The 11,779-nt window shown below is 36.5% G+C and overlaps 1 long non-coding RNA gene across 6 annotated transcripts in view; it reads left to right on the forward strand.

The window, feature by feature from the left end:
* Positions 1-2,292: 2,292 nt before the first annotated feature.
* LOC128249301 (uncharacterized) overlaps positions 2,293-11,779 on the forward strand; it is a 58,589-nt gene continuing 49,102 nt past the window's right edge. For 4 of the 6 annotated variants that reach the window (XR_016244049.1, XR_016244052.1, XR_008265400.2 and 1 more), the window contains exons 1-2: positions 2,293-2,375; positions 4,038-4,299. This is a non-coding gene — a long non-coding RNA (uncharacterized LOC128249301). Of the gene's footprint in view, positions 2,376-3,420; positions 4,300-11,779 lie in introns of those variants that run through there. The other 2 variants (XR_016244050.1, XR_016244048.1) reach the window with 2 other exon arrangements.

Raw genomic sequence — 11,779 nt, forward strand, 5'->3', positions numbered from 1 at the left:
GTAACATAACTATATCGGGTAAAATTCATTGAATTTATTTGCTTTCAGCAACTTCCTTCTCCCTTCTGTCGCCTGATGTCTTTTGTTAATATAATTGATATAGCTGATAATATAAAACATAAGACAGAGAGATGTGATACAATTCATTGTTATTAGTGACAGAAATATCTTAACTGATAAGTCGTGCAGTGCTGAGCATAATTAACTTTCTAAAAGTACAAAACCCATTCAACAATCGCGATAGTATCACAATAACAGCAACAGTTCTCTCACCATTGTATCGAAGTTTTGTGGAAAATCTCGATATAATATTAATACTTTAGTATCAATAATGATTGTTGTTTGAGTGGTCATTTGTGGTATTATAAGAGGTTTCAGTTCCTCGATACAGCTTGTACAGTTAAATCTGGTTCTGATTACAGAAACAGTGTTATTTTTAACCATGTGAAGCTAAAAAACCTTAATGTCAATTCCATATTTACATCATAATGATATATCCATAGTTACACATTCAATAATTTCAAACAAATCTCAGTAATATAGTATTTTTGTCGTATATAATATATGTATGTATATATATTGATATTTTCCTTATTTATTGATTATTGTCTTTAATCAGTAAGCTAATATAATTATAAATGTGAAAAGCAAATTTAGAATTTGCAAACGAATACACAGTAATCTGCAACCAGTGTTCCAAAATATAGCTTGCACTCTGAAAATCACCTGTTCTTTACCTTTGTATTAAGATTATGCTAGAGGTTAGGAACGCGAATAAACCTGGATCCTCCAACATTCTTCTCGAAGTTTTTTACTCTTTCTCATCGGTACAGTTTTGTAGTCATAACTTGAACCCGTTACCCCAAGGTAGTAGCTTTCTTATCACTGCTTAACCATTTTCATTATAGAAAAAATACTCGAGTCAAAAACTCCAACAATCTTAGATTAGTATTATTATTATAATTTTTTTTTTTCTGTTAAGAATACTTTAATTAGTTAAATTCTGTATTCACAACGTGCGTTGCAGAAAAAAACCAGTTTGAAATGTTATCTGGAGATCAAAAGGATAAGAGGGAAATATTTGAGTAGCACTTTATAGGAGAATCGTTAGATCCTCTATCGGTAAATTCTTTTGCCTGACAATCACTGGAATTGCAGAGAGGATTTCTACCTGATCGTACTGATTCTGAAGAGCTTTCTAATTCATAGTTTTCAGTTAGAATGCGTCCTTTACGATTCTTTTGAGTCATTGCTATGGAGTGGTTCTGCTTGGACGAAAAGCCATCTTTATGTTTGCCTCTTTCTTTTAGATTGGCATTGAAATAAGCACAGGCATTGGTATACCATTCTTTCTTCGAATTCCATGTCATAAAGGAGGTGATTTCTTCAGCAACTGTCTCAACACGCCATAATTCTAGGAGCCGCCGATACAACTCTCCATTTCCATGCTTCTGGAACGTCTTTTCCATACTTTCATCAATTTTCTTGTATTTCGTTGCACTTTTTTGCACCTTATGAAGAAGCATCAAAGTCTCTGCTTTGAAGCAGAGGGGTATAAGATACTCCCCTAGTTCTGCTAGTGCTGATATATCGCCACAAGGAGCATTACTGGCTGAAAGAATATTCAAAACAGTAGCTGCTTGGTTGCTCCAGTTCATATTTATTTTGGCCAGTTGAAAGTTTTTTAAAGCGCGCCAGAATGAGTGTTTTCGTTTCGTGAGGTTAGCAATACGTTCCTCCTGCAGCATATCGTACACCTTACGGGCATCCACCCTGAGATTTTTGTCCTCCAACGATTCATTGGTGTTTGAAGATTCACAAGGTAACTGCGACAAATTCGAGGACGTTACTGGCGACTGGTTCATGATGGAATTAGTGTCATTGAATGTTGGTGAACTGGTGTGAGGTAGAACTATGCCGACCATTGAGGGACAATCATTGTCATCACTTGCGTGTGAACGCATTTCTTGTTGTTGTAAGATATTTGCTTCACCGTTGCTGTCCCGACAGAGGTGAAGCTGCAGTGGAGTACACCTCTCCACTGCAGCTGTCAAGTTTCGATCGTGGTTCATGCTCATTGCTGCCGAGAAAATATCGCAGCTCTCTTCACTGTCGGTGAAATTTGAGGAGCTCGTTGATGGCGAGACAGTAAAAATCATGCTGTCATGGTTTTCCATCTCAGGAATCTCCATCTTTGTCGAGTAGTCGCAATGTAAGGGATATAAACGTTGGATAAAAATCACACGCAGTTCAATCCTTTCCCTACATCACTTCCTTTCTGTATGACGTCATAAGCAAACTAATAACTAACTCCTCCTCCTCTCTCACTTCATCATGCAATACCAACATCTCAGCAGACGACAGCAACACAGTCTGTGAGTTCTAGCGGATATTTATTCTTCCTTTTTCAGCCTTCTTTTTATTCCTCGTCGTTTATCCTCTCCTAGGAAAACAGTCACCTCTTCATGATGTTTCATGTTTTAATGTCCTTATATGTGTGTGTGTATGTGTGCGTGCGTGTGTGTGTGTGCGTGTGTGTGTGTGTGTGTTTGTGTGTGTGCGTGTGCGTGTAGGTGATGGTAGTGGAGTTGCTATATTGGGGACGGCAGCAGTGGCGGTGGTGGTATAATGCTGGTAGATTGTGTATTGGCGTAGTGAGTTGGTATAGTAATGGTGGCCATACGATGGTCTAATGAAATTCGTATGCAGTGCAGTGGAGGTACATATGCAAACGAAAATACTAAGTGGGGAAAAAGATCTACATGGACACGTGAAAAACATTGTTTAAAAAAAAAAATTAATTTGCAAGCTTCAACTTCTTACATTCCATGTCACTGCATGGATAATCACTTCCAAACACCCAGAAACACAAGCAAATCCCCAGAGCACAATCGCAACAACATCTGCTTGCCCACTCACCCTAAACAAGCCTAAGGAACACATACGAAAACTGACGTGTACTGAGGGGTAAACTTCTTACGATAAGGGCAGAAGAATAACACGTTTTGTTTAGAACGAGGACTTCCACTAGAGGCGCTTGGCTTAGTGGTTAGGGAGTTGTGCTTTCGATTCCGGGACCGGGCGACGCGTTGTGCTTTTTTTTTTAAAGCAAAACACTTCATTTCATGTTACTCCAGTCCACTGAGCTGGCAAAAATGAGTAATCTTGCGACGGCGGGGATTTATACGTCAGGGAAGCCGGTCCTTATGAGTCGACATGACTCTAGAAGATGACTATTACTCTACCTTTTACTGAGTCCTTCTTACCCATCTCTACAGTGGCCACAACATGAACCTATGGGTCACACAGATTGTAACCCAGCAACTCGGATGCACACGACATTCCACCGGTTATAACGGTGTGAGTTCCAGTTGATTCGCTCAACGGAACAGCCAGCTCGTGAAATTATCGTGCAACTGGCTGAGAATTCCACAGACACGCGTACACTAAACCTAGTTCTCAGGGAGATTCAGCGTGACACAGAATGTGACAAGGCTGTCTCCTTTGAATTACAAGTATAACACATTTTTGCCGGTTTAGTGGACTGGAGCAACGTGAAATAAATTGTCTTGCTCAAGAACACATCGCGCTACCGGGAATCGAACATTCGACTACGATCGAGAGCCGAATATCCTAACCATTAAGCCAAACGCCTGCACACACAGTCAATATACCAATAAATGCACCATCACATAACCAAACTGACATACTACTCCTGATGCTTTACGAACACACACCCTACCTTCACTGCACCGCATAAGACTTTCATTAGGCCACCATGACGAAACCAACTCACTACGCCAATACACAATTTACCAGCATTGTACCACCACTACTGCCATAGCAGCAACTCTCACCACCATCACCTACACGCCAAGACATTAGCACCATCGTTGTAGTAAGACACTACCACCGTGACTATTATACCAGCACACCACACTACTGTTACCCTTACATCAACACACACACACACCACTCATCACTGTACTAACGCAATATAATTTATGTTAAGACCAGGCGATCTCTCTCGTTTTCAGGCTGTGGATTGTTTCTTTGCAGGAAATATTCTCGACTCGGTTCCGGACACCATTTGTAACTGTTTTCTCTTCTGTTACCCAAACACTTCCAAATGCGGACTTAACTGTCGCTTGTGCGCTTCTATATGGCACATAAGATTGTGGTTATTTCTCCGCCAGGTAGAAAATAGGAAATTGCTTGTATAACAAGTATTCACAAACGTCAGAAACTGTAAAGGAGTGCAAAGAAAAATGCGTGGATCCAACGGAACTTGAACACAAGGTGAGCTCCTTCTGAACAGAATATATACTTCCGGCCATGACAATTTCATCTTTAATAGAGGCAGTGAGCTGGCAGAAACGTTAGCACGCCGGGCGAAATGCTTAGCGGTATTTCGTCTATCTTTACGTTCTGAGTTCAAATTCCGCCGAGGTCGACTTTGCCTTTTTATCCTTTCGGCATCGATAAATTAAGTACCAGTCGCTTACTGAGGTTGATCTAATCGACTGGCCCGCTCCCCCCCCCCCAAATTTCGGGCCTTGTACCTAGAGTAGAAAAGAATATAGGCAGTGTATATAGGACATGATATCTGCTATGTTAAACTCGTTGTAAGACAATAGATGATTTAGGGAAGATTAGTTTTCTATTTCTAGCATGTCAAGCGACCACGTAGAGGCTCTTTGGTTGAACGTATTTAAGTATGTTTAACATTTGTCTTCGTTGAACTCCAAACAATGAAATACTCGCACCAAACGGACTATCGAGGGTGCATTTATATGGTTTCTCGTTTAACTAGCCAGAAATAGCAGCCAGATCATATCGTACCCTCTCAGAGGATGGAATGATACATTTGATAATCTAGTTCTAGAGAAACTGTAGAGAAATCACGGTAGAGTAGTGGCTGAAACGTTTCGATCGTAAGTATGTCTACTCGGTCGTGTCTGACTTGGCGCCAAACAACAGAAACAATTACAACCATTTTGGAGTCTGATTTAAAACTGAAGGGGGAAGAAATGCGCAAGGATGCCGAGGGAGAGAGATAGGGCTTAGATTTGACTATTGCAATGTTAGAAAGAGGCACAGAGAATGGTATCAACAAAGGTCTGCGAATGTTGTTGAGAGAAAAAAAATAGGGTCAACTCCAGTTTCAGATCCGGACAAAATTTTTTTTTAAATAGCGTAATATGTGTAAAACTTTTTTTTGTTTTGGTGTGAAACCGGAGTGTAACCGAAAATACAATACTATGGGAGGACATGGTGCTATGATTGATACGTGGAAGGTGTCTCATCCAGAAATAAGGATGCAGAGCACGGACAGTAATATGTCGTGATTCACGAACAGGAATATGTCAACCCACAGACAATAACATTTTAGAAGGGTATAAAGTCGACTGAATCTATCATAAAGCTTGCCTAGAACTAATTTTATTGGCCCAAAGCGAAATATCAAAACTTTTCCCTGTCGGGATTTGAACTAAGAACGTAACCACACTCCAGATTTTTATAATATACCATACACATAACTGCGGGAACGAAATTTGCTTGGAGGGTGCAAACCCAGATTTTTAGGAGGAAGTTCAAAGCGTTTACATTGCCCCTCCCCCAACCTCGCTACAAATTTCCCGACCATGACCATAAAGTATTTTAACCCTACTCTTTTGATTTTTTTACTATCAATCGCCTCTTTTATAGTAATTTTTCATTCTTTTTAACCTCTGATGATATTTATAGGTAAATTATATTCAGCTTTATTCATGCAAACGCAATATGAATCGTTAGTTTTTTTTAAAAATATTTCCAATAAAAACAAATGTCGTGGCGATGAACGGGACGTTATACAACGGCATCAGAAATTTACATACAAATTAAGAAACAATCATAAATGCATATAAAGACAACACATAATAAATGTTTTAAATACTTTCTTTAAAAATGAAGACAAAAAGCAACAACAGTAGCAGCCGCAACAATAAAAATATAAAAGTGTTGAGTGAAGAAAGTTCCTCTTTATTGAAACCATCTGTAATAGCAGGCAGACTCCAGTAAAGTGTAAATATACATCTAGACTATAATTAATTGCTATTTTTTAACCAGGCACATAGGAAGGGCTATCGTCTATGTATGGCTCTACCACAGAATATCACTGGTACTTGTATTAAGGCACCGTCATAGGTTAACTTCATCGCGAGATGAAAGTTTTTCTTTTATTCTTGTTTAAAAAAACATAAAAGGGATTTAAATTGCAAATATTTTCTCTGTTTTAGAGAAACTTCCGTCAGATTTGTCCGTTTCTTTGGGAACGCTGTGTGTGTGTGTGTATATGTATGTTGGATTAGATATGTACGTGTGTGTGTGTGTGTGTATGTATGTATGTATGCATGTACGTACGAATGTATATATGCATGCGTGTGTGTGTCTGTGTGTGTATCTATGTCCGTGCGCGTACGTGTGTGTGTCAGTAATAATATCAATAAATCTATGTATCGTATACCATGGGTTTAACAGAGATCCTCAGTAAATGTAAATTATAGGGATACAAATAGCATGGAGTGAATTTATATAGTCTCACACACACATGCACACGCATTGTATATGTACATATATGCATATATATTATATATATATATAGTTGGGAAAAGATTAGAGGTCTATACAAATAATTTTTTTTATAAATGAAAGATGGAGGTGGAAATAGCACAGAAGTAAATCTAAAACATTTCAATTTAAGAAGGAATTTAATAAAAAGGATTTTTAAAATTATATATATAAAAAAAATTTTACCGGTTTCGATAATGAATTTCATCTTATCAAATATCAGTAAAAATTTATAAAAAATTTAAGTAAAAACGTGTTTGTGACCCCGAGACAGAAGTTAAATTGTTTTTACTTTAAATTTTTATAAATTTTTACTGATATTTGATAAGATGAGATTCATCATCGAAACTGGTAATATTTTCTTTATATAATTTTTAAAAATAGCTTTTATTTGATTCCTTCTTAAATTGAAATGTCTTAGATTTACTTGTGTCATTTCCACCTCCATCTTATAAGATGTATGTACATATATATATATATATATATATATATATATATATATATATATATATATATATATATATATATATATATATATATATATATATATATATATATATATATATATATATATATATATATATATATATATATATATATATATATATATATATATATATATATATATATATATATATATATATATATATATATATATATATATATATATATATACTACACACACACATACATATATATATATACGTACATACATATATATATATACAACACACACACACACATATATATATATATATATACACATTTATACATACATATATTTATGAATACATATATATGCATATATTTGCATGCATTATATATGTATAGATTACATATATATATATATATATATATACACACATACATATATGTTCATATGTGTATATTTCTGTTATATGCATATGTATCTATGTTTCGTAACGTGTCTATGTTAATGTATATACAGGTATATGTGTATATCACATGCTATGTACTAGTATGTGTATATATATGCATGTTTAGGTTACGCACTATAAAGTATATAGTGCTTAAATGTTACGTAATGTGTATATACACGTGCATACGTAATGTGTCGTCATACATGTATATACATTCTATCTAAGGTATATTCATATATAACAGCTTTTGCAGTTTTATGCACTACCTAGTATGGGTGAGTATGGGTAACCTCTCTCCAAATATGGTTGATTCGCAGAGATTCTTGGAAAGAAGGGCACCACTGGGGGGTAATTCCTGAAAATATTCTGTTTGTTTGGTACAAATTTGTATGTATGCTTTTGCCCTGTGTAAAAATATATGTGTATGTGTACGTGTGTGTGTGTTTGCAAGGGGGGGATAGAAGAGATAGAGGAGATTGACCGCACGCACATGCTTGTGATTAAGGGTGTGGTTCACAAATATCAGAAACATTCCACTGTGGAAAGTCTAATAAAACCACTATTTTCCATTCAACCTGTTTTTTTAAAATAAATATTTATGTATTCTTTTTTGATTTTTACTTTTCTCTTTTTAAATTTTTTTTTTTTTGTTAATGACTTTTCTTTTTTAAAAACACATTCTTCGTACCGAAACCAGAAGGCGAGATTAATCCTGAAGTAAGAAGAGAAGAAAGCTGGGTCAGTCAGGTATCAGATGTATCGTCCATCGGGAATGTCTGGGCAGACGATTTGATTTCACCACTTTGCTCGGAATAATTCACCAAGTCTTGTGGGAACCGAATTTGTAATATTTTGATTTTGGTTAAATTCGTTGTGGAATCACTTTAAGAATCTCCTAGCTCCACGACGCATATCAGCACAGTGTATCTCTCGCATGGCACTATAGGAATGGTTTGGATAATTATCATTCGAGAAATTCTTTTTCCTCTGGCAGTGTACGGTTCTGATGTGGCGTGTGGTTCGCCTGTAGTTCCTTTCAGTTTTTGGAGTCTTCGACTCCAGCGAATTCACGTGTATATAATTGCATTTTGCATTAGATTCTTTAGATTTTCTTTTGGTGACAATAACTGAGTCACTCCTAAATTTATAATTCCTTCCTTGATATTTCGTCTCTCTTGGATAAACAGTTTGGCGAAAAGACCTACGTTTGGTTCGATTTGTAATTTGCTCAGGAAGTCTGGAGCGTTTTGATTGATCACTATTTATTTTCAGTTGCCAATTGACATTCTTTCTGGAATCTCTTGGATCATTCTTGAAGCAGGACCAGACGTTATTACTATACCATTCTTCTTTTGAATTCCACGTCAAAAACGATGTAATTTCCTCAGCGTCTGTCCCAACACGCCATAACTCAATGAGGCGTCTACAAACTTCCCCGCTACTGTAAAATTTGAAAAGATTCTGCATGATTTCGTCAATTTGTTTATACTTGGAAATGTTTTTTTGAACTTTTTGCAGCAGAATCACTGTTTCCATTTTGAAACAGAGTGTCGTCAAACATTCTGCTAATTCTTCAATGGCTGATTTACTCCCTTGAGACGTTTCAGTTGTAGAGATCATATACACTAGAGGTGGATTCACATTGCTCCAATTCATATTTAGTTCAGCTAAGTGAAAATTTTTTACTGCGTGCCAGAATGAATATTTCCTTTTCGTCAGGTTTGCCAAATGTTCAGTTTGAAGCATATCACTCAGAGACTGCACATGATAATGGATGTCATCCTCATTTGCTGAAGATATAGGAGAGGGATGCAATAAAAATGTCATTTCTGCTTCGTCAGTCTCTTCAGCCATTTCATCACTAGATATTTGTGAACCAGTCGACGGCGAAACAGTAAATATCATACTTTGGTGGCTTTCGTTTTCATTATTAATATATTCCACATCGTTTTTAGTAGTTTCTCTTGTCTGATTAGCTTCGTTCAATGTGTCTTCTGCATCTTCTTGCGTTTCTTTTTCAAACTCTGGTAAAACCGGTAATGACAGTTCTTCGATGTTGTAATCATTATATTGGTTCGGCTCTTCAGAATAGTTCTCGTTATTCATATTCAAATCTTTATTCGAGGCGTGAATCGCTTTCGGCTCCATTATATCTCTTACTTCAGTCAGCTGATCTGCATCAATAATTGTCTTCATTTCCATCAGTAGATTCTGCATCTTATCTCCGTCCAACTCGGCAATTTCTGTAAACATTGCATTGGAGAAAAGCTCCTCTCTCAGTTGTGCCATCATGACTTTGAGACCTTTATCGATTTGTTGGCTTGTATTCCGAAGCATTTTGTACATTTCACTCATATCTGACCGTGTTGGTCCAGATTTGAAGTGCAAGTGAGACATTATTTTATTGTTTCTACCCCGTCTTGTCGACTATCGATGATACTTGTACAAAATATAACCGTCAAAGAACATAATAAAACAAAACAAAACAAAAACTAATTCTGCGACAAACGCAGCTTCACGTTGAACATGGTGCTAAGCCACGTGTCACGTGGTTTCACAAACAACAAGATTTTCCGAAGCAACACATTCTAACGGTTATTCCTCGTTGTTCCGTAACTGACGTTAAAGATTTCACGAACAGATTCGATTTCCTTCCCATAATTTTCTTAGTTATAAATCACAAATATTTAGTTAACAAGTTAATAATATCGAGCAACAATATATATTGTATTGCTTCAATGAGCTTGTTGACTATTTCGTATTAGAGTATGAGACAATGAAATAAATTACAATAGAGCCACTATCTACATTTTGTGGTATTAAACTTCATTTCCTTACATTTTGAGTTCAAAACACACAGTGATCGATCTCGCATTAAAAACATTGTCGAGGGTTCGGTAAAATAAATTCCATTGAAGTCATTATTACTAAGTTATTATTGCGAACTTTGTTATAAAATTTATACTATAAAATATATTACGATAGTGGAATGACAACGCAGATAGAATACTCTAATAGACGTCTTTCGGCGTATAGTTAGGTCACTTTACGTCCTGAGTTCAAATCTTGCTAGGGCCTCGTTAATTCCAAATACTTCTCCGTTTAATAATAATAATAAAAAAAAGAAAGAAAAAGAAACCCAACAGATATGTACCAACGTTAAAAATTTATATTTTACTATTAAAACACATGTGTACACTTCCTCAGGGAATAAATTGTAAATTCTCACATGATAGGAACAAGCACTGGACAACTGGAACAATCAAGATTTGTCTCCTGTCACCGGAACTGCATCGTAAAGGTTCACAACTGACAATTTATGATTGTTTTCTGACCCTTTTTAGCATCCTATTGTGGGTGATATTTAGCTTTTAACTCGATGTAAACTAGGGTTAAACCCTGGGTCCGTAAGATTTGTGAAGAAAAATGACCTTTTTTGATACAGATATCATTAAAAATTAATTGTATAGCAGAAGGCACGGGAAAGGAAGGGAAGTAACTCATAACGACAGCGGCATAATAGTTTTTAAAGATTTACGTCCCCTGTAATTTTTTTTTAAGCAAAAGCCAATAAATAAATAATTTCAAAGATAACATTGCTGAAAATTGGGAAATGAAAGAGTAAAATCTAACAATAACAACAACATCAACATCTACTACTACTACTACTATGACGACGACAACGACGTCGAAGTGATGCCAGGCGGAACGACCAACTTGCGAGCAATGAAACAAGTAAGTTAGTTTAACATAGAGGCAAAAGTGAATAGCGTGAAACTTATACAAAAATTTGGGACTACCCCCAAAATACGTACCACATCACGCTCTATAGTGCATGCCGAAACTGCAAAACTGAATCACTTGAGGCCAGGCTTCCCGTGAATGGATTCACCCGTCGAGAGAGAAAAAGGGACGCTTTAGCATGCTGTTCATTGAATTAGCGAATAAACTGGCCGAGGGTTCCACAGACACACGCATCTTTAACGGGATACTCAAGCAGAATCAGTGTGACAAGGCTACACATTTGAATCACCTGTAGAGTCTACTTAACAGGTTTCTAAATACTGTCCATTGACATAAGCTTTGCACACGCACATAAATAATTGTGATGGTGATGAGGCAGCAACTCTTGATGGAATTGTAGGGATGCTGATTTCTTTCAGTGTGTCTGTGTGTGTAAGAGAGAGAGAGAGGAGACAGGAGAGTGTGTGTGTGTGTGTGAAGGACTGTGTGTGTGTGTGTGTGAGGAACTGTGTGTGTATGTGTGAGAGAGAGAGTGTGTGTGA

Source organism: Octopus bimaculoides, chromosome 13 (genome assembly GCF_046866305.1).
Source record: "Octopus bimaculoides isolate indiv1 chromosome 13, ASM4686630v1, whole genome shotgun sequence".
In the NCBI taxonomy this organism is placed as follows: Eukaryota; Metazoa; Mollusca; class Cephalopoda; order Octopoda; family Octopodidae; genus Octopus; species Octopus bimaculoides.